A 25,000-nucleotide genomic window follows, 5' to 3' on the forward strand; every position below is an offset into this window, starting at 1 on the left:
TTTCATGTCAAGGACCCCCAAAATGATATGTTCTCCGCCATCTCAAAATATGTTGTTCCAGGGACCCCCAGAAGCAAAGATTTGAATTACAAATGCTTTAAAATATATATATATATATTCAAAGATTTGCCCACATTTAAAAAAATAATAATTAAAATAGCAGATCTACAAGCTCATAACTGTGAGCTTTTATATCTGCTATTTTTGAATAGCCCAAAGAAACCTTAAAATGGCACACAGATGCGTTCCCGGTCTTAATGGGTTAAAACAATTCAAGCATTGTAAGACTAATGAAACTAAGATTTCTCATTTCAGTACATCCTCTTGGGGATGAAGCGAAAAGTGTGGCAATCGTGCAATAAGGAACTAGGTCTGCTACAAAGGCCTCATCTGTGCAGTGATGCCCCAGGGGCAGAGACACACAACACACTGGGCTTCAGGCATCGCTGCACCACAAATACAAAGAGCCGTAATTGCTTCTTTGTGCATTTTAGATTGTTTAAGGTCAAGTGATTAGGTTTTAATGTGGTTAAAAGAGGAACTTCCGCACTGACTGCAAGTGTAGCGGAGCAGAGCAGCCCTCAACCGACCTTCCTGTAGTTCCACAGAGGAGAGATAGGAGAGAAATGGGGCGGGAGGGAGGGGGGGGGGTTAATCCATGTCCGTAGAGAGATTGCCCAGAAAGATGAAGCCTTAATTAGACAGATAAAAAACATCACTTAATGCTTGAAAGACCAAAAACGCTGAGACGCGGTGGAATCAGAGGACAGGATGTGGAGGTCGTGACAGTCAGTGGTCGGCTCCCGTCTGTGTTTTTAGAGTCAACCTCCTTGAGAGTCTTATCAAAAGAAAAGACAAGAAACAAAGCGGGGTGGCTCCCATGTGACATCTGACATTATATTCATGATGACATGACATATATTGGATCTGACATTGTGAATTCACACAATTCGGCTTTATATTATTTGTGTTCAGGTGATGGTACCCAACGTTGGCCGGGTTATTGCGTAGGTGAAATAAGTTCCCTCTTCTCTCTCTCTCTGTGTCTCTCTCAATTTGCGCTGATGTCAATATTAACTGCCAATCAACAGTGATTTGCTTCACAGTGCTGATGTGTGCTATATACTGTTACGTCAGGCGTGTCACCTTCGACATTAAGCGTAGGGGCGTAAGGGCGTATTTGTCCAGACAAATCACACATGCCGTACCATGATGTCAGACATGTCCATATTATCTGTCTAGACAGACTCACTGATAGACAGACAGACAACCTAAACGTTATAGAATAGAATTTCTGGCACATCGACGACACGATATTGTTGACAGTCATCTCCAAATTTGGTCAAGGTTTCAGCCCCTTTGAATTCCATTAAAAAGTGAAAAATCACACCCAGTGTGAAGTGGGCGGTGTGGTCACAGTGGTGGAAGCTCACTTAAAAGAATAATGTGTTTTTTTAAATACCCTTTCCACCCACAATGTGTGATTCACTTAAAAAAAACATAAATGTGCAGAGTCCTATTTATAGGGCTGCACATGTGTCATGTGTTTCACTAGCCAATCACAGTCCTGAATAGAGTCAACCAGTGTACAATGGTGGCCAATCACGGTGCAGGGTTAGGGGGGTACAATGGTGGCCAATCACAGCGCAGGGTTGGGGGGGTGCAATGGGTGTGTGTCCAAACCTCACATATAGGGGCGGTTGCACCGCCCAAAAATATCAAAACATATAAATCACATAGTCGAGGTACTAAGTTGCCTACTAGCACTGTGCACAAATATTTGATGATCAAGTCCAGCGGTTTATAGCTCCGGACAGACAGACAGACAGAATCCGTAAAAACACAAAGGTCAGATGGAGATCTCAGCGGGATGGAAGGCTACTGTTGGGATTCTAACCCATGTGAGCTCAAGGCACAGTGGGTTGTGAGGATGGGGTTCCGATTCTCAGCCTGTTAACCATCGATTTCACCTATTTTCACAGAATGTTCTCCTATCATGACATGCCCAGCAGTGGGATGGTGTAGGGTTCATGCGGTTAAAACCATCGACCCCTGCGGTGGTTAGTTTGGGGGAAAATAAAACAAAGTGAGAGGCTGTTTTGTTGTTTTACTATCGTTCATCTCTCAAGCTGCTCCGCATTCTCTGTTTGAGAGGCTGACGGAGGAGAAAACGCTGACCTCCGTACATTCACTAAGATTATACGCGTGGTGGTGTGGGGGGCAAACAACAAACAGTTCTGAGGAGATACTTAAGCGATGGCACTCAAGGGACCTGAGAGCAATTAAAAGAAGAAAAAAAAGAACTAAAAAAAAAAATTAGTTGTCTAAGCTGTCCTTGGATCCTGGTGCTCACTATCCCACCCCCCACCCCTGCTGTTGGGAGGGGAGGTCATAAAGATAAAAATGAAAAGGAAAGCACATTTCAGCCAGCTCGGCTTAATCACAGGGAGCTCCCTTTGGGAGGGCCCGCCATCTCGCTCTTTGTTTTGTGGTTGTTGTTGTTGTTGTTTCCTGTGCGAGGCGTATTTCACCATGCTATGCATGCATGGATCAATGACAAGGTGACCTCGTGTAGCAGATGGGGGGTTTACAGTTTGACACTGCAAATCCCCTGTTGACGGCGGAACACACACAGATACATATCAGAAAAAGTGTCATTGGCTCCGAGCTCACAGCAACGCCCCCTAAAAGAAAGATCATCTTCCTCAGAGGAGTGACAGATTATAAATGGTACATTATGACACGTGTGTGTACTGTATGGATGCATATTTACATTTCTCTTTCTGTGCGTATAGGGCGGGCGGGGGGGGGAGGGGGGGGGGGGGGGGGGGAGAAAACGACCTAATTAGATTCTAAACACTTCATCTCATAACACATCAACCCTTCCCTCTCTGGCGCTGAACGACAAAATCCGTTCCACCAAGTTTCTGTCATCTTCCCAACACTGACAGATTGTTGTTCTGTATAGAGATATTTAGGCAGCAACTATCATTATGTTACTTGCCGAATATTCTGCTGATTAAGGGTTTGGTTAATTGAATAATGGAGTTTTTTCTTTTTATAATCAACTAAATTGATTAGTCTGATTAACCACTTAAGCCCTATTATAGGCTATACATTGCCATACACAGGTGTCACACAAAAATAGACGCTCTACATCGACTACTAAGATCGTCCTGTAGATTTTTGAGGGGGAAAACCCCCCTCAAAAAAACAATTACATGTTTTATAATCTATTCAATTTAATTGTTTAATGAACTGTTGCACTCCATATTGACTAGTAAAACCTAGGAATGGTATGCCAAAGACAAAATATGTCCCGGGAATATTCCATAATAGTTTAAGATATTACTCAGTGGCGTCTAGTCCTCCTTGCCAGGTTAAATTAAGAGGATTTAGTGAACGGAGGGAGTCCAGAGGAGATCCTCAAGCTCTGTCATAACAATGTCAGATTCTACTGTCTTCAAATACCAACTACATGTGTGGAATTCTGGCAGGCTTTCTTATTAACGCCGAAAGGCATGCATGCTCACACACACAGACACACAGACACACACACACACAGACACACACACACACACACACACACACACACACACACACACACACACACACACACACACACACACACACACACACACACACACACACACACACACACACACACACACACACACACACACACACACACGGTGTGCTTTGCCAGTACAATCACACTTTGTGTTGTGGGCTGCTCAAGCATCAATCCTGTATGACATATTTCCGGATTTCTGTCTGTTTTTGCAAACTACTTATCTATGCTGTCTATTTGACCAAGTATTGCAATAGACGGGGGAGGGGTTGGGGGCAGGGACACACGGAGAGACATGCACACACACACACGCGCGCGCGCACACACACACACACACAGCACACACACACATCACACACCCACACCCTTGGCAGTTGCCCAGTATAACCACACATTGGTGCTGTTGGCTGCCCTGGTAGAGCAGTTGGGGGATTAAGTGCGTGGCGGAAGGGCATGGTGATATTAGCTGCGTCTGACAGCAGCCTCTGTCATTCACTGTCCTTGCCATCAGCCTGCTGATCATGCCAACGTTGCCCTTATTGCACAAAGGAGACGTTAACCATCAATGTCTATGTCTCTCTCTGTATCGCAAGATGATGTCCACACACTCCAGAAGTGGCTCACAAAAATCAGGTTTGACCCTTTTTTTGGTTCTACTTCTTTTATTATATATTTTTCCAATTATTATCATTTTTATTTTTAGTTATTCCAAAGGATTTTCAATTTTTTTCCCCCAAACATTTCAAGTAAGTAAGTAAAAGAAAGGAAATTGTACTATATTTGAGTATGTGTAATTAGTTTGTTTCATACCTACTTTCCACCGTACCATTGGTGGTGACTACGGTATATTCTACTTCCTCTCACTGCTGTGTTTATATGACACAGGGAGAGAGGCAGCACCGCACAGCTCTGTCAACAAGACAAATTATTTATTTGACATTTGCATATCTACCACAGTCTGAGCACTGTGTGTATGTGTGTGAGTGGCAGGGAATCCCCGGGGGCTTCTTTTTATAGGCCATAATGCTGGCTTTGCCCACTTCAGCGAGCCGCCATTCCATGTCATACTAAGCAGAGGTGTAAAGAAGAATTAAGTCTAACGTCACAGCATGCATTACCATAACAACAACACAGAACGCCTTAACCCATTGAGACCTGAAGCCGATTCTACATGTCTCCTAAATCTCAACAGTATTCTCAAAAACGTATGTTTCTATATCAGTGGTGCTCAATCTTTAAGGACCCCCAAAATTATATGCATTTGGCCGCGGACCCCCATCAAAATATTGATGGTTCCAGGGACCCCCAGAAGCAAAGATTTGAGTTAAAAATGTTCGCTTTAAAAATATATATATTCAAAGATTTGCACACATTTTCACGAATTTTCAAAAATAGCAGATCTACAAGCTCGTAGCGCGGCACTCGGTGCCGCGCTATGAGCTTGTATATCTGCTATTTTTGAATAGCCCAAAGTGTAAAATAATGCTTTTTAGCTCAAATCTAAAAATGACACAGTTCCAGGTCTTAATGGGTTAAACACGTATGTTGCCCTGATGCTTTTCACACACACACACACACACACACACACACACACACACACACACACACACACACACACACACACACACACACACATTTAAGTGAACATAAACAAAACGTTGCTTCCCCAGGGAAGCCCCCAGTGACCAACAGTAGAAGACTGTGGTTGTACTAGACAGCTCCTACTGCCAACAGTAGAACACTGTGGTGTGCGATAAAAGAAGGTTAGCCCATGGAATACAACCACCCTATGGACTACTAACCATTGAGCGTCCCGAGTAGACCTCTAGACCTACAGCACATATAAAAAGAGCTGCTACCTTTAAATGCATTTTAAATCTGAGGCTCTTTTTGCATACTATTTAAATTGGTGTTGCAACCCTCCCTGACATTCTGTTTCTCCAACTTAGTTAACCACCCCCTCGCTTGTCTGTCCAACTGTCTCTCCTTCGCTCGCTCTCGCTCTCTCTCTCTCTCTCTCTCTCTCCATTCCCACAGGTACTACTATACGTCTACTTTGCACTTCGGTGGTGCCAGAAGGTCTCGCTCATCAGTGGGCCGCGCAAGGTCAAACACCATTTCATTTTCTCTCCTTTGATCTGTCCATCCCCGCACCATGCTTTCATCAATCTAACCCATCCCCATTTCCCTGCAACACCTCTCCAACACCTCCGCCCACCCCTCGTGTCACAACTCTCCCTTTCAATCTCTTTCTTCTCTCACTTCTTTATTAACCTGCAACAACCTGGTAGAGATTTGGGATAATACAGCAGAGAAAATATAACGGCTGTTTCACATTGTATATTTCAGTTATAGCTATAAATGCAAAGGCTCACATTGCGGGAATTCCCGTCCGATTATTTTTAAATTGTTTTATAAAAGATTGCGCTGTTCTCTATAGTCCGGAACGACCAATTTCACTGTAACTCACACGGATACGGAAATAACGTCATCCGAAGATTTTTGCCTCTGTCCACTTCCTGTTTATTGGTTTCCTAAGTGACCGAGTGATCCCCTTTGTGTTTACAAACCGTCTGTATAATGTATATAAATGTTCTGTGGCCAGTTAGGGAGGTGGGAAAGAAAATATGCTGTTTTCAGCGTGCCTGCGGCAAGAAAAGTTACCTCACGGCCACGGGTGATTTTTTTTCCTCTGGGGATCGGCCACAGATCGTGTTTGTGTCTACACAGGGTGGATCGATCATTATGGATCAAAATGTTCTGTGACCAGTTGAAAAGGTTATAAAACAGGAAAATCGCTGGCAGTGGGTGAGTTTATTAATGTATATACTCTGGCAGTGAAAGAGTTAAGTGGTATACCTGACTGGCATTAATCTCATGAAATGAATTTGAATTTAAATGAATTGATAGTTAAAGCATCGCTATTCTGGGGGGAACATTGCAACGCAGCTCGTTGAAGTGATTTGGTGTAAGAAGAATTACAAAAAACTAGACCATACCCGTGGGGGGATATGCGCACATGATCTGGCAACTCGAGAGCCAGCAAAAACAAAAACGCTAATAAACAGCTGACATTTGGAGATTTCGAAAAACGGGCTTCGCTGTTAGGTGCACATGGAAATGGTCAATGGCTGTGTGCAAATTCAGATCAATTGCTCCAGCCACTGAGGCGAAACGGGCAGAACCAATTTTGGCCTCACCACTACACTACGCACCACTACAGAGGTTTGTCAAATTATAGGAGGATTGCGGCCCAAGTACAAAGCCAACCGCGGTCAACTAGTTTTTCCAAGTACAGAGGGTTTAACCACTTTAACTCTATATGGTTGACCAGAGTCCCTCAGGTCTCTATATACTAGTGTATTTTCTGTTTTCTGTTATTGTGGGGAAAGCATTCGCAGAAAATGGCTGACTGACAAGCTCACAACACGTCACAACGCTTGTCAATCTGCTATATTCTGCGAAAGTGGTTAAGTGATTACCTCTCCTACGCGGCCTCTCAACAGTTCTTTCTCCTTGTTTTCACCAATGCTCCATTTAAAACCAATAAAAGCAAATAAAGGTGAAAGAAAGTCCTTAATCGGAATAACAGAGTGATGCCAATTCCAATTCTATTAGGACACAATGTAGTTTCCCAAGTATCTCTTCATTTTAACTTCCAGGATAAATTAAAGTCTATTTTCTGCTCCTGCCAGTGTTTTCTTACTGATCACTTCTGCTTTCAGGTGTCATTCATCTCAACTTCTCTCAGGGTTCTATCAGTACCTGTCTGGTGCCTCCACAGCCACTGATGGAAGCCTCTTGACTTATCTGTAACTTGGCCTGGTTCGCCACACATTTAACCCATTAAGACTGGGAAAGCATCTGTGTCATTTTAAGATTTCTTTGGCTATTCAAAGATAGCATATATACAAGCTCGCTATGAGCTTGTATATCTGCATTTTTTTTTAAAAGCATGGAAAATGTGTGCAAATCTTTGAATATGTATTTTAAAGCGAACATTTGAAACTGAAATCTTTGCTTCTGGGAGGGGGAATCTGCATCGCAAGGTCCCTCAAAATGATATGTTTTTTGGCCGCCGACCCCATCAAAATATGTTGTTCCAGGGACCCCCAAAGAAGCAATGACTTATGTTTCAAAAAATATATGTATTCAAAATGTGCACAGATGTTCATGATTTTTCAAAAATAGCAGATCTACGAGCTTGTAGATGTGCTCTTTTTGAATAGCCAAAGTATAAAACAATGGCGGCTATAGCTAAAATCTGAAAATGACACAGATGTGTTCCCGGTCTTAATGGGTTAATGAGAACATCCTTCTTCTAGTCGTACTTCATTCCTCTCCTGCCCAGACACCGCCAGAGGCTGCATGGCGACATGAGAGACAAAGAGCTTTACTTGATCCAAGACTTCACACCCGCATCCTCGGATAAACAACACATCGCCGCCGTGGGGGAAACCTTGTATCTCCATTGTTTTAAGTAAAATGTTTTTGTTATGTTTTCTCATAAACTAATGCCCTATTTTATAACTTGTCGTATGACAGTGTCGTGCAAATTTGAAAATGTTGTAAAGTTTTCAACCATAATCACAGGTCTTAAGTGATTAAGTGTGTCTGTGGGTTTTATAAATATTTAACTAATGAAAAGTAATAACAAGAACTTGTCACTAAATAAAAATGACATTGGTTCCATTGGATTACATTATTATTATTTAATTTTTTTCGCAAATAAATGGTTTTGCACATACAAGGTTTCTGCCGGACAGCGACAAAATTCTCGTTGTAATTCAACACGATTCCAATTTAAAAGTCTTATAACTAACTTAATTTTAAGTAAATACAAGATTTAATAGACCTCATAAGGGATTGTCAATATTGTACTATAGTTTAACGACAACAATGGATTTTAGATAATGAAACGCTCCTTTTGAGATGGAAGTTTTGGAACCTGCGTCCACTGATTAAATGTCTTGGAGGATCCATTAATTTAGTCAAGGACAAAAAGCGTCATTAGACCAAGGAGCGAAGGGGATAATAATTCATCATGAGGCAGAGATGTCTTTTTTCTCTGCAAATAAACCTCTTTTCTCAAACTAATAATTATTCCACCACTGTTCACTTTGATTGTTTTATTTAGTCAAATTATTTTACAATTAAACAAACACACCTTGCAATTTGCAAACCCCTGCCCGCACCAACATATCTTGTTTTACATGCCTGAGATATGCCCTGATCTTGACTGTGACCTCGGTCTTTTTGACCCAGAAGTTACACTTGGGACTTTCTTTGGGACAGCCTACCGATCATTCCCAACCCGTTCCATGAAAATCTACCTATCTGTTCTCAAGTTATTTTGGTCAACACCCTGCTGGCAGCATAACTAATATACCTTTATAATACTATAATTAATATTATCTCCTGTTAAAAATGTCAGGTAAAACTTGTATGTCCATGACTGTTGACAGTCCTGTGTTATACTGTACGTGTACAGTAGGTTGTCACGAGGGAAAACTGTCTAAGGAGTTTTCCTTATTATCTATGCAGCGAGCGAGTCTTTTTCTGCCAGTTTTCCCTTATGTTTTTGAGACCACCGCACCTGCAGTCAACCTTGAACAAAGGACAAAGAAGGGCGCAACAGTTTTCCCTGTTCTTCAGTAGGTTGTCACTTGCATCAAGTGTCAAAGCAGTTTTCCTTGTACCAGTAACTTAACCACATGAACCCCAGCGTCCTTATTCTGTGGCAAACATTCTGCTGAAATGGCAGATCACATTGCGACGTGTTGTGAGCTTGTATATTTGGCTATTTAAGTGGTGAAATCCAGTGTTTCTCAAAGTGGGAACCGGGGACCCGTCGCAGATCTGCTATTTAAGTGGTAAAATCCAGTGTTTCTCAAAGTGGGAACCGGGGACCCGTCGCAGATCTGCTATTTAAAAAAGAAATTGAATATTGTTGAAACATTTCAACACAAATCTTGTATGAGGGGTCCCCATGGCACAGTATCTTTTCAGATGGGTTTCTGCAACCAAAAACATAATAATTTGGGGGTCCTTGACATGAAAATCTTTGAGAACCACTGGTTAAATCAAGTGTCTCTGTGATGGTGTGATCTCTGTGTGGTGTGCTAGCAGGCTAGCTGTACTGCTGTATCAAACCAACATCTCCTCCTGGCTCCACTCGCCGCTCGATAATGCTGAAACCTGAACTCTACTTTCCTCTCTCTGCACTTTCTATCCCTCCCCTCCAACAGTAGGATTAATGCTCCCTTTTTAACCTGCTGCCATTTCAAGCCTTCTCCTCTTCTCACCCTCTTAATAATCTCTCTCTCTCTCTCTCTCTCTCTCTCTCTCTCTCTCTCTCTCTCTCTCTCTCTCTCTCTCTCTCTCTCTCTCTCTCTCTCTCTCTCTCTCTCTCCCTCTCTCTCTCTCTCTCTCTCTCTCTCTCTCTCTCTCTCTCTCCTCTCTCTCTCTCTCTCTCTTCTCTCTCTCTCTCTCTCTCTCTCTCTCTCTCTATATATATATATATATATATAGATAGATAGATAGATCGATCCTAATATCTAATACCAGTCAGTGCGCAAAATATAGGTCAAATCAATGCTGTCACTCCAGCACAGGTCGGAGGCAGAAGCACACTACTGACCGACGGGGCAGCTCCCCTTCATAACATGACATGTAGGCCTATTGGATGTCCAGCCAAACAGTTAACTTGTGATTGAAACGTGGGCCTATACTCTGCATTCTCACCTCACACTTTGGCTATTAAAAAATAGCAGATCTACAAGCTCATAGCGCGGCACCGAGCGCCACGCTACAAGCTTGTACCGGTAGATCTGCTATTTTTGAAAAATCGAGAACATTTGAGTACAGTACGAGGTAATATGGGCGACTCACATACAGGTGTTTATACCGAGTGTGGGTTCTCCATCGCAATGGAGACAGACAGACAGACAGACAGACAGACAGAGGATAAAGCGACAGATTGACAGAGGCAGAGTGTGTGTGTGTGTGTGTGTGTGTGTGTGTGTGTGTGTGTGTGTGTGTGTGTTTAGTACACGTACAGAACACACATTAGTGTGAGCTTTTAGGTCACGTAAGTACCACATGTGTCTTTGTGCCTCGAAGCAAGGCTCCTCTGTTCTCAGACCCGCACACTGATGAATGCAGAGGGCCACACCATCAACGGATAAAAGAGGACCTTCATTGATCTAGCTGGCGGAGGGAGGGTGGGTGGGCGGACGGCAGTGGTGCTAAAAGTACTAACATTCTTTACTTAAGTAAAAGTATCAATACTGCAATGTAGAAATACTCTGTTACAAGTTAAAGTCCGGAATTCAGAATGTACTTGAGTAAAAGTACAAAGGTATTGGTATCAAAATGTACTTAAAGTACCAAAAGTAAAAGTACTCATTGCGCAGAATGTCCCATTTCACAAGTTCACAAAATCTTTTGAACATAGCCGATCTACAAGCTCACAATGGGTCGCATCGCGACACATTGTGAGCTTGCTATTTCCAAATGGCCGAAATGCATATAGGGCTGAAGTGGTTAATATGTTTTGTAATAATAATCAAAATCTACAAAGTAAGTAAGAGATGTAGTGGAGTAAAAGTAAAAGTACTGAAAATTGGAAATACTCCAGTAAAGTAAAAATACCTCAAAAGTGTACTTCAGTACAGTACTTGAGTAAATGTACTTAGTTACTTTACACCACTGGACGGACATGTGTGAGTGTTGGGTTGGGGCACTCACAAACACATTAAGATATGTTTGCTTTTGGGTGGAAACCTCATATGTCCAAAACTATATGTTACTTTTCAGAATTAAAATGTCAGTGTCACACAAAAACAGCCAAAATAGCTGATATATAAGATCAAAACGCGTGCGTCGTGTTTGAGCAAGGAGACGCGTTTGAGCTTGTAGATCGGCAATTTTTGCTACTTTTTGTGTGACACTGTCGTATGACGAAGTAGGGTCTTAATTTCTGAAAAAAACCTGAAATATGGAGATAAGAGGTTTCTGCCCAACGGCACCGACATTAGACATTTCAGAGGAGGATGTAATTGGTGCATCAGACAAGATGCGTGTCTGCACTTCTTCATAGTGTGTCGTGTCCACGTTTCAAGCACAACACACACACACACACACACACACACACACACACACACACACACACACACACACACACACACACACACACACACACACACACACACACACACACACACACACACACACACACACACACACACACACACACACACACACACACACACACACGCGTCCTTCATGAACCTTAATGGGATTAGGGTGTGTAATGGTGCTCTTTGAGGCTGCCGAAACACAACAAGAGCTTAGATGGCTGGGGTTGCTGCAATGTATACTAAGTTGAGTGAGATCGGGTTGGATTGTATATACCTGCTGCAGTTTGTAGGCTATATCGTATATCTCCATCTTTCAACGTTTTATGCAAATTAATGTCCTACAAAAATAGCTGATATACTGTACAAGCTCACAATGTGATGCGCTTTGCGTTGCGCTGTGCACTTGTAGATAATGCTCTTTTTTATATTATTTAAAAAAATATGTAAAGTAAAAGTGAGAGTGGTTAAGTATGTCTGTGGTTTTATAAATACTAGACCAATGAAAAGTATTAACAAGAGCTTGTGACTAAATAATAACTACACTGGATCCATTGGAACTCGGGTTTATTTTTTCCATTTCCTTAAAAGTAACAGTTTTTGCCATCTAACCATTACCAAGGGCCGTATCTTGCACACCACCTTACCCCTTATCCCTAAACTTATTAGCGATATTTTACTATTTTGCTAAACATTTTAAATTTGTTCAACTAACCAATCTACATCAAGCTTATAGATTGGCTATTTGAACTATTTTAAAATGTTTTCAAAGTAGAAAAAATGGCAAAAAAAAGTTTAGGGATGAGGTGTAAGTCGGCTCACAAGATAGGACCCCAAATCTCTTCGACAAAAATAGCAGATCTACTTATGTATATCACCTGCACACTTCTGGAACTGCTGCATATTGAATAGCTATTATTTGTCTCTCACGGTATATATATTTTGTATTATTATATCATTGTTTAATTTCTTACTTAATATAATATGTCAAGGATATTGCACAATCTTTTCGTCAACGTATCGTCGCTATTTAAGTCAAGTGACTAAATAAAACCTTCTTGATTCTTGATTCTACAAGATCACAACGTTGTGTCGTGTTGCAAACACATTGTAGATCTTCTATTTTTGAATGTTTGCAATTATGACATGTCAAGAATAGGGACACTAGTGTTCAAGTGGTTAATCATGCACATTTTGTGCAGTATGTGTAAAGCCTGGGAATCGAATCCTATTTTTACTTTACTTAGTAAAGTAAAGTAAAAATATCAATACTGCAATGTAGAAGTACTCCGTATCAAGTAAAGTCCGGAATAACAAATTTACTTGAGTAAAGTACAAAAGTATTGGTATCAAAATGTACTTAAAGTACCAAAAGTAAAAGTACAAAAATGTTGAGAATAGCAGATCTACAAGCTCACAAAAGCGTCGCGATGCGACGCGTTGTGAGCTTGTAGATTGTTTATTTTCAAATAGCCAAGGTATAAAACAGAGCTAAAGTGGTTAATGTATGTTTTATAATGTAATAATTTATATCTGCAAAGTAACTAGTAACTAAGGTTTTCAAATAATAATAATTGTAGTGGAGTAAAAGTACAATATTTGCCTCTGATATGTAGTGGAGTTGAAGTATAAGTATAGACAATTGGAAATACTCCAGTAAAGTGAAAGTACCTCAAAGTTGTACTTAAGTACAGTACTTGAGTAAATGTACTTAGTTACTTTACACCACTGCCACTGAACAAAGAAAAAAGGGCCAAAGTTACCATTGCAACTCTCAGTGTACAAATGGGACCCGTAAATGAAAGTGTCCATTTCATTCCATTTGTACACTCTCTCAGAGTTAAATGAACATATTTTTTTAATCGGTCTCTTTGTCCGTATTTCCTAATTTGTGAAACGCAAAGATAACGGTTGCTTAAAATTGGAGAGATGTTTTATCTCAACAGCAGATGACTGCAGCAACAGCACAAATGAAAACCTGGCTAGGCTATGTGTTTACCTTCCATAATGCTGACACCTGCTCTTTTGTCTGATTTGATTTGCTAGATGAATAACAAAAGAAACACATTTTCAAACAGCTGCAGAGTGCCCACAACCACAAAAAAAGAGTATTTTACCCCATATGCCAGTAGTTTCCATTCTATTCTATTCTACACTTAATGAGGTCAGCCAACTTGACAGAGAACGGCAGTACAGTGATCTGTGGATCAACAGTCTCTTTAAAAAAACATTATACCACAGAGCCAGGGCCACAAACATAACCCCGGGCCCTCGTCTGTCTCCACTTATGGAAAATATCAAACACTCCGTTCGAGTGCTGTTCTACAAGAGGCACACGAGACAACACTCCCTGCTCTATTGTGTTTTCTACCAGGCCGCTGAACAGCAATATGTTCATAGTCAAAGTCTTGCAGTTTTGCTGCATGATGGCTATTATTACCAGAGTGAAATAATCTGAAATGCATTAGTTAGACACGCAGATCACATCAAGCATGATATAACGTACGAAAGCAAATCTGGGTTGCCCGCCTGGCTTAGTGGTTCGTGTGATCATTCTGCAACTGGAAGTTCATAGGTCTGATCGCCCCTCATCAGCTGTTAACTAAAAGCATTCAAAGGAAAGAAAGAACAAAGCATTCAAATCCCAAACCAGCCCAGGTGTGTCTACGAGCCATCACACAAAGCACTCTGTTGGCCATAAATGTGTTCCAGTGATGCTGTAAAATCCCGTAAAACACGGTTAGTCACACTTCGGTTCTCGTGGCATTATAGTATATGTCAATCGTCCTGATTTTCAGGGTCCTGCTGTGCCCCCATTCAGCCCTAATCACAGTTGAAGATGTCTCTCTAGGCCGGTATTATGGCCTTATTCAAATATAGAACGTAACCAACACTTGTATTTGGAGCCCCTTGTATGCTGTCAAGGAGCTCCGTTATATTGACGGCAGGTGTCTGTCTGTCTGTCTGTCTGTCTGTCTGTCTGTCTATCGCAGATAAATAAACCCATCCAATTAGAGAGCTGCCTTCACCTTGCTGTGCTTAGCTCAGCTTGTTCCTCACCTCCCAGCAGCCTTTGCTCTAGCCTCTACGCACAGAGTCACCGTGGGGTTGTTTTACTGCCCCGCCACTCATAATTTACACCCTCCAACACCCCCCCCTCCCTCCACAGAGTGACATGCTGAGTGTCAGTCACAGCATCCCCTGCATGATGGGTGTCTCCATTTTAATTCCACCCGGCAACAAGAGCCCCTCATCGCACCCGCCAAGGAAATTGATTGGCCCCGGCATGCGCCGAATACAGATCTCCTCTCTAGAGAGAGAGAGAGAGAGAGAGAGAGAGAGAGAGAGAGAGAGAGAGAGAGAGAATGGCCTTGGCGAGGAGCTCTTAGTAAGCACTATCACACCTCCACCCCAACCCTTGACCTGTAACCTTTTCTGCAAGAGATAGCTCACTTTTCAACCCCCACTCCCCAACATTGCATCCTGTGGATTTGACAGGATGTTATTTCAGGCCCTTTTGACGTTGACGAGAGCTCACATCAATAATGTGTTTAATGGACCTGGCTGGAGATATATCAGGAGGTTTGCTTTTCAAATTGAGCTGTCTTTGGAAACTAAAATGACAGTGGCTCTAACAAAGTGATTGACAGTAAATTATTTGAATTAGATATGGTAAGTTTTTTTCTTTCCACTTTCCTTACAGGGTTAGGATATTTCCAAATTCCATTTACATAGATTGGCACTTGCATTCACAAAAACAAATTGAAGATAATTATGGGTTTTTAAACGGCCAGGCGCCATCTAACGGTTGTTAGAATGACAATGTGTCAACAGCAAAAAGAAAAATTACCTCGAGTTTATCGCCCAGTGAAACGGCAGTGACATTTTAGCACGTAATTTCATCATCCTCACACTTTAGTAGGTAAAAAAAAAGATGTCAGGGAATTATACATGCTCCAAGGAGTTTGACAGAAAGCGCTGAGACCCGAGCTCGCTCATCAAACACTGGCCTACACACGTCATACATATCAAACATGTATTTTCAAAAGCAAGAAGCTGCCTGGAGTCTTGCCTTCTAGGTTAGAAAGTAGCGTTGCATTAAGATCTCCTCTTGTCTTTAATCCAAATGGCAGAGTAACCAGAGCAGGGAAATGGCTTGTGGAAATATCACATAGAGAGGAGAAGGCCACCCAAGCATCCACTTCCTGTGGCTGTTGCCATTTGGAGACACGCGGCTACGTACACAGAGCTTCCTCCGTTACCTCCTCGGGCTTCTTATATATGTACACTCAAAGTGCTGTCACTGGGAAAATGGGCACATGCACACAGGCAGGAAATTAATTGGCTGCACTTGCTTGAGCTTGTCAAAGCTTTTTTCTCCCTCCCCCTCCCCTTCTGTATAATACATGTATTTCTCCTTTAAAAAAGGTGAACACTCCCTACAGGCTTGTGTGAAATTGAAACATTTATGCGCCCAAAAGACAGCCTCGTGACATGCCCGTAACACGCCTCAGTTGTTCTGTGACATTTTAGTTAAAGAATTGGTTCAATTATCATTCGATCCTGGGAGGGGAAATGAATGTTTTGTCTTTTTATTGTTGCTTCCCATGAAACAATTTGCATCATAGCTGCGGGTGTGCGGCTGCTCTATTACACTTTTTTATGCTCGGTTCTGTTCTCGTTTGGCCATCACCTCATCACTACAGGTGGTCGTTTCATCCATTTGGCTCCCTCTGATGTGGACAGGTGGCGGGGAGCCCTGGGGTTCTGCTACAGGAGATAAGACCCCGAAGACGCTCTGGATGGGGGATGCGTGTTTCTTAAGTCGTTCATTACATGGTGCACGTTCTTCATTTAATTGGACTTAATGTGTTCATTGAATGTCTCTGTGATCTCACGCCTCATTATTGGATTTCTCGACATGAATATTTACTGGTTCTTAATATCCACCAGGAATTGTACTTTTCCCCCCACTACAAACTGGAAAATAGACTCTTGTGATGTCCTTTTCTTGTGCTTGATTTACTGGACTGTGTTATTATTTTATTTCTACCACAATGTCCAGATGTGGTTAGTAAAATGTTAAATGTATGTATGTATGTATGTATGTATGTATGTATGTATGTATATATATATATATATATATATAGAGAGAGAGAGAGAGAGAGAGAGAGAGAGAGAGAGAGAGAGAGAGAGAGAGAGAGAGAGAGAGAGAGAGAGAGAGAGAGAGAGAGAGAGAGAGAGAGAGAGAGAGAGAGAGAGAGAGAGAGAGAGAGAGAGAGAGAGAGAGAGAGAGAGAGAGATTTTCAAATTCTAAGTATACGCTGAGTTGCATATATGCCTTCTTAAGGAAATATGAAATAACTATAAACAAGGCTGTGATCTGTGGTCATTATGTCCATGATAAAGAGATTCCTGTAAATTAGAACTAAAGGGATGTCTGCTTCCATCCACCAGCCCATTACAAGACCATCAGTGTCCCACAGATGAAACGCTTGCACCTCCCTTCAACTAAAGAGACTAAGAAAGAGAAAAGGGAGTGTTTTGCAAAGGAACTACTTTCTATTACTTTCTATGACTCATTACTATAGGAACACATTCATTCCAAACCACCCATTAGCAGAAAAGAACAATTATTTAAAAGAAAATGAATAATCTATATCCTCATTAAGACCCGGAAACAGCATGGCTTTGAGTTTAAAGATCAAAAAGGTTTAGTTGTAAAATGTGTTTGAGTCGATTCCTGACCCCTCCGGGAATTGGCGATCACCTCAATAGCCTCAATCTTAAGGGAACTTGGGCTGTCATGACTAGCCTGTCTGTAATGTTTAGCCATTGGATGTATATTGCAACGCGTAGGTGTATGTTTTATTCTTGCCAGGCATTAGAAGGCTTTCAAAATTTTCCACAAGAGTGCCTTGATCTCTTCCATTTTAGACATTGAAAGAGACTAAGACTTGCAGTTTTTTTGTTCCTGGTAAAAGGGAGGAAAAAGTCAAGAAATATTTCACTAAACAGAAAGCAAGGGGCATCCACAAGACTGGGGTTTGATCCCTTCACGGTGCCTCCCGCTTGACCGGGCGCTCTCAGGTGGGAATGGTGATCTATGTCGCTGCACAATAGCGACTCCTACAGGCGCCTGTTCAGCAGGTACAAAAACTGAGAAGGACAGCGTGTTCCTTTTCCTTCATTCATATGTCATTATGTACAGAGCAGACACAAGGTTGTCTACACTCTCAGCAGACTCTCCAACTGTAGGAGTTTGCAGTGACAGGGACAACATGGGGGATTGGGAATTGGAAACAACTACATTGGGAGAAAGAGAAACAAAGTAAAAATGAAGAATTTGGGGGAGGGGAAATAAACAGAAATCAAAAACCTCTACAGCAACTATGTAGGTAAATGCAAACAAGTGTGAGAAGACAAGACAATATCACCTCCATAACCACATGAACGCTAGCGTCCCTATTCTGGGCATGTCATAGGTGAACATTTTGGCAAAAAAAGAGGGGGCCAAGATAGAGCACTTCGGTACCCCCGGTCCCCCGGTCAACAAAGTATACAATACTGTGGGGCAGGGGTCTCCAACAGCGGGTTCGGGACCCCTAGGGGGTTCTCAGAGTAACTACAAGGGGTCCGCCGAATCTTTGTGTGATAGGGAACATTAGCCGAAAATAGCAGATCTACAAGCTCACAACGCCTCATACTGCGAGCCGTCGTGAGCTTGTAGATCTGCTATTTTCGGAGAGTTGGTGTAGAGGGGAAAAAGAGCACCACTGAATCCAACATATTAATAGCAAAGATAATGTGTAAACACACAAACAAAGAATACAAAACATTAATTTACACAACACTAATATACTAATAATAGTGCTGTCAAACAAGTCTATGAAATCTATGAAAAAAAGTTTAAAAAAAGTTTAATCTTCAACACAATTTTCTATAATATGTAGTGAGGGGGGGGGTCCCTGCTTCATCTCTCTCTCTCACCTAAGGAGTCCTTGACCTGAAAAATGTTGAAGACCCCTGCTGTAGGGTTTAATTGGCTAAATGACGGTACAGCATTGACCGCGATCCACCATTAAAAATACTGTTAGTAAATAATAGCTTTTGAGCTAGTGTTTAATACCACAACTCAATGTGTTCACAGTTAATTAACAGCTGCTTTTAAATGTCACTACATGATGGGTTATTAAACACTATTATTCATCTAAAAAATAATGAAAATTTGTGAATAACACAAGAGAGAAAGGCAAGCACTGCGTTTGCACTTTATAATAATTGTGTACCCAGGGGATGGGAGATGAGGGGAGGATGACGAAATTGGAGAGTAGAGGGACGATAAACAAAGGAGGAGAGCAGAAGAAGAGAGGATGGGGGGATGAAGAGGTGAGGAGAGGAGAGGAGAGGAGAGGTGAAGGAGACAGGGAGGGAGGGCATCACAATCAACAATATCCCTGTAGCGTTGTGTCTGAAGCGCCATGTGTCCCAATCTGCCCTGAAGCCATTTCACAACATGTAAGGGAATCAAACTCAAGGCAGGGAGGACAGTGTTTTCCATGACACAAGAAAGAACACAGACAAAACAATGGACAGCTTTCTCAAAGTCACCACCACCTGCTCTGTGTGACCTTTAACCCATTCAATCCGGGAACGCATCTACAAATCTCTTCTCAAAACCGTATGTTGCTATAATATCAGTGGTTCTCAAACTTGTTCATGTCAAGGACCCCCAAAATTATATGTGTTTGATCAAGGACCCCCATCTCAAAATATTTTGTTCCAGGGACCCCCCAGAAGCAAAGATTTCCCCAGAAGCAAATGTTCACTTTAAAAATTATGTATTCAATGATTTGCACCCATTTTCATGATTTTTAAAGATTTTAATAGCAGATCTATATCTGTATAAAATAATGGCTATAACTAAAATCTAAAATGCCACAGATGGGTTCCCGGTCCTAATGGATTAAAGGACAGCTAGCTAGAGTTTAAGAATCAGAAGACCACTGTTTTGTTCAATCATTCATCTGAGCTATACTCTATATTGCATATTATTATCAATATACCACAGCGTTATCCAGCATTAATGTGCCAATATCTGAAAGATATGGGCAAATAGGCCCCATGGGCATTTGTGGTTATTAATTTTGAATAATCTCATGAGCTACCAGATCAAGTGCATCTAACCTGAGACTAAAGAATTGAATCTTCCTGGACAGATAGATAGATAGACAGCCAGCCAGCCAGCCAGCCAGACTGACAGACAGACAGAAAGCCAGACAGACAGACAAGAGACCGCGTGTTAATTTAACAATGTGTAAGTACAGTGCAGTAAGTACTGTATACACATAACCAAATTGATCCTTTGCACACTCTCAGAGTTTAATTAGGATTTTACCATGTGAGAAAGACCTACTACCACTTGTGTTCCTCCTTATCTGGTCCAACAGTTGAGAGTGACAACTGAGAGTGACAGCAACTTCCTGATGATGAGAAAGCCACAGAACCTTTTCCACATGGTAAAATCCTGAGACTAAATTAAATTAACACTGAGGATTGTATTGCAGAAGCGGTCACCGTTGTAGCAGTCGGTCATGGGTATATCCTGAACCATTCTTCCATCAGGGTTACATTGCGCAATCAAATGAGTATACTGTAAAGCCAAACTCCAATGTGCCTTGTTAAATATCTTGCCAGACCATTGTTTTATCTTCCAATGGCTGAATCAGCAGGTAGCAAAGCTTGATATTTTAGACAAGAAGGGAGATACAAATGCTGCCAGAATTCAGCTACAGTGCAGTAAAAGGTAGACATGCAACAACACAGCCTTTGATATACTCAACCTCAGAACGACCCATCACAGAAAGGTCACATGTTCAATCTCTGAAACAGGCTGCCAGGCATTCTGTCTAAGTGCCCCTCAGCCAAGCCCCCCGCCATCATCTGAGTATCATGTCAGAGGTTTCGAACCTGAAGCCAAATTATTGCCTGAATGGATGAGTAATTAACCACTTAAGCCCTACATACTCATAAGACACATGGCGGACATAATGATCAAAATAAACTGGTCATAATCTATTCAAGTGAGCACTGTTGTTTTGATTTAAGCCATAGTTTGTCTAAAGTCGTTCATTTAGATTATTCTGAAAATGGCTTAAACGCGTTCAAAACACTTTGAAAAGGACCTGAACCCGAACAGCCTCTCGACCAGCTACTCTATCCTCAATAATCAATATATTTTTTATAACAGCTGACACTAATTAAGACTAAGTGCCTAAAAGTGGGGCATAAAATGGCAGTCGTGTCAGATGCGTAAGAGACAAACAAGCTAACTGCTCTCCTCCCACTGTGTAAAGTTCAGAGGCTGTGTCGTCACGCAGAGCCTCTCTGTAGGGAGCTTATCAACACTCTGTCACTTCTACCCCTGGGGTCAACACGCTGCAGGATCGCTGTAGCCATGACGCACTGCAGGTGGAAGAATATTAGCCAGCCCACTGTTTCTTTTGGCTTTTATGTTTATCTCTGTCTGTCTGTCTGTCTGTCTGTCTGAACGACCGTCTCGCTATCTCTCTGTCAATGAATATGCTTTCATGTCCATTTTATTTCATTCTATGATGATAGCACTAAAATCATAGTCTTCCTACGGTGACCAGACGTCTCGGTTTGGCAGGGATTGTCCCTGTTTCAAGCTGGGTGTCCCGAGTCCCTACTGTATCTGTAAAAACTAAAATGATGTTTATCGTGTTCTGTTCTGTTGAATGGTGCCGTCACCCATCCTGATGAAAATGGGGCGGGGGGGGGGGGGGGGGGGGGGCAGAGAGTCAAAACTAAAAACAATAACAAGCAGATCTACAAGCTTACAATGCATCGTGATGCAATGCATTGTGAGCTTGTAGATCTGCTACTTTTGCTCTCTTTGAAATCAGGTTCTATTTTATTTTATTTTATTCCATTCTATTTTATTCCATTCTCTTATGCCTCAATCCATTCTGCCCCATCCTATTTAATTCATGACACTATTGCTTTACATTATGTTCTAATCTATTGCATTCCATTATAAGAAACAACAACAACAAAATGGAAAAGAAAACGGCGGCAACAAGAATTGACACTGTTCTTCCTCTAAAGTAGCTGATCTCCTAACAGTATTATAGCCACTGAATGTGTGTGGGATTGCACTCTAATTTGTGACTGTCGTCGGTTAACTTAGGTGCACCTTGCACTTAGAAGTTGCTCTGGATAATAGTGTCTGATAAATGTCTAAATCGTACATTGTAATTGACTGGTGCTCCACTGTTGTTTTGGGTTTGGCATACGTCATCTGTATACAAACAAGCTGAAATGAGACCCTGAAATGAAACCCAACAACAAGCTGAAATGAAACCCAACCCTGTTGTGCTAACCCTGTTGTGGGTTAGCACATTAGGGCAATGTATTGATATTCCATTGATCTTGTGATATGAGACTAGATAGTGCCTGGGACTTTGGCTACCATAATATGATGATATATGGCATAGGTGTAGTGTTTTCCTGGTTTGAATCACTTTAAGCCCTATTTTATACTATCAAAATGTTTTAAAATGGTTAAACAAGAACACAGCCTACAAGCTCACAATGCATTGCATCGCAATGCACAATGCAATGTAAGCTTGTAGATCAGCTATTTTCACTGGAGTTTTTTATGTTTGATTTTTCTTTATCATCACAATACGATATTGTCACAATATCGATATTGGGGTATTTGATCAAAACATATTGTGATATTAGATTTTGTGCATATGGCCCAGCCCTACTCTTTATGCAATCACACCAGCTGAAATGAGAGCCAAGCCAACGCTGTTATTAAGCCCATACTTTACCTCCCTCCCAGTGATACCAGATACACTGCATATGGGCCACTATGGAGAGAGATGGGCTTATTGCTAACATTGATCAGCAAGACTGGTAATTCAATAAAGGATGTCAACAGTAACATTAGGTCATACTGTAGGGCAGGCTAGGAGAGATGCTGGTGTGTGCCGAGTGTGTACGCACACCCATGTATGTGTGTGTGTCCATTTTGCATCTGCATGTGTGTACGTGTATGTGTGTGTGTTTCTCATGATATCACGTTGCAGTGTGTGTGTGTGTGTAGTGTGTGTGTGTGTGTGTGTGTGTGTGTGTGTGTGTGTGTGTGTGTGTGTGTGTGTGAGGTGAGTGTTATTGACAGCTGCTGGGATGTCAAGGTCAGGCTTACAACCACATTTACTTAATGAAGGCAGCAGCAGGATGAGGCTGAACAGACAATGTCAGCTGTTAGTTACACACGAAACACACACACAGCAACATCAACAACATCATAGACGCTTCAGAATCATTGTCACACTGTGACTCCCATACAATGTGACACACACACATGCATGCGCACACACGCGCACACACACACACACACGCACACACGCGCACACACACACACACACACACACACACACACACACACACACACACACACACACACACACACACACACACACACACACACACACACACACACACAGAGTATATATAGTACAGTACACATATACCCTTGACAATCGCCAATGGAGCTTCACATCTCAGTTTATCTGATATCATCTAAGGTTGTCTAAACCATAGAGAGAGAGGAGAGAGAGAGAGAGAGAGAGAGAGAGAGAGAGAGAGAGAGAGAGAGAGAGAGAGAGAGAGAGAGAGAGAGAGAGAGAGAGAGAGAGAGGAGAGAGAGAGAGAGAGAGGTGGGGGGGGGTGCTTTCTCTGTTCTATCTCCAGGCTATTTATAAACTTGCGATGCTATACAGTACTTTATGAATGTCCGCAGGCTGAAGCAGCATCACAGCCTGCCCAGATACACTATCTGTTATGGTGTTGTGTTATAAGAGATGCTGCGACACATACAGTACACATGCACAACACACCCACATATGGCTCTCTCTCTCTCAAACACACTCAGCCTGGATTGGAGGGGTGATACTGACACATGCATGAGCCACACACACACACACGCAACGTATAGGCTACTTGGCACAATGGCATTTGTTAGCCTACCAACACCACCATCCATCCCACCCCTCCCTCCTTTCTCTCTCTCTCTGGCTGTTACAACTGATATTCCAATTCCAACTCGATCTGGACAATCAATACAATTAACGACTGCCTTTGCATTGTGTGTGTGTGCTGTAGGTGTGCACCAATTCACACACAGACCCATGTGCCATATTTATTGCTCCAGAGAGAGGACCAGAGATAGATACATATCTTTGGGCAGAGATAGTCCAGATAAAAAACGACACGCATCTCAGCATCTCTCTCTCTCACACAGTGTGTGTGTGTGTGTGTGTGTGTGTGTGTGTGTGTGTGTGTGTGTGTGTGTGTGTGTGTGTGTGTGTGTGTGTGTGCGTGCGTGCGTGTGCGTGCGAGAGAGAGAGAGAGAGACAACATGTCCCATGCGCGCGCACACACGCGCGCACACACACACACACACACACACACACACACACACACACACACACACACACACACACACACACACACACACACACACACACACACACACACACACACACGTACATTTGAGTTATATAATTGCCCTATAGTCCTCACCTCACAAATTAGCTATTGAGACAGGCTGGAGTGTTTAATTGGTGAGATTGTCGAGGGTTCATAGGAACAGAGAAATGTGTTCCCCAGAAGAAGGGGAAAAAAGACACACACACACACACACACACACACACACACACACACACACACACACACACACACACACACACACACACACACACACACACACACACACACACACACACACACACACACACACGCGGACACACGCACACGCGCACACGCTGAGTTATAATTGAAGCCCCGGTCCGCTAGTGAGACAGGCAGATAAAACAGCATATATAATTCAATTGCTGAGAGATTGCCAGAGGAAACAGTGAAAATGTGTTGAACCTTAAATAGAAGCGTGTGTTTTACCTGCAGAGGACGCGCCTACCCAATGAATGTAAACGACCCTGTCCGCATATTCAAACTTATTATAGGCTATCCTGCTACATTGGCAGTCCTTTATCAGAATAATTTCATTATCATTGCGGATCACGATCTCCCCGCATTTTAAATATATAGCCTGTTCGTTTCTGTGAGATGAAACCCAGCTGGCTTCAAATCAAATGTCATATATAGAGGCTCATAGCTGTATGTTGTGCCTATGATGTGCTTATGAAATAATAATAAACACCCAAAACGACATGTGGTTAAAATATAAAACCCAGGACAG

The 25,000-nt window shown here is 42.1% G+C and overlaps 1 protein-coding gene across 1 annotated transcript in view; it reads right to left on the minus strand.

Moving 5' to 3' along the window:
• lingo1a (leucine rich repeat and Ig domain containing 1a) overlaps positions 1-25,000 on the minus strand; it is a 57,649-nt gene that overhangs the window by 32,118 nt on the left and 531 nt on the right. The gene's annotated exons all lie outside the window — the stretch shown is intronic.

The sequence above is a fragment of the Gymnoscopelus microlampas genome (genome assembly GCF_963454915.1).
Source record: "Gymnoscopelus microlampas genome assembly, chromosome: 6".
In the NCBI taxonomy this organism is placed as follows: domain Eukaryota; kingdom Metazoa; phylum Chordata; class Actinopteri; order Myctophiformes; family Myctophidae; genus Gymnoscopelus; species Gymnoscopelus microlampas.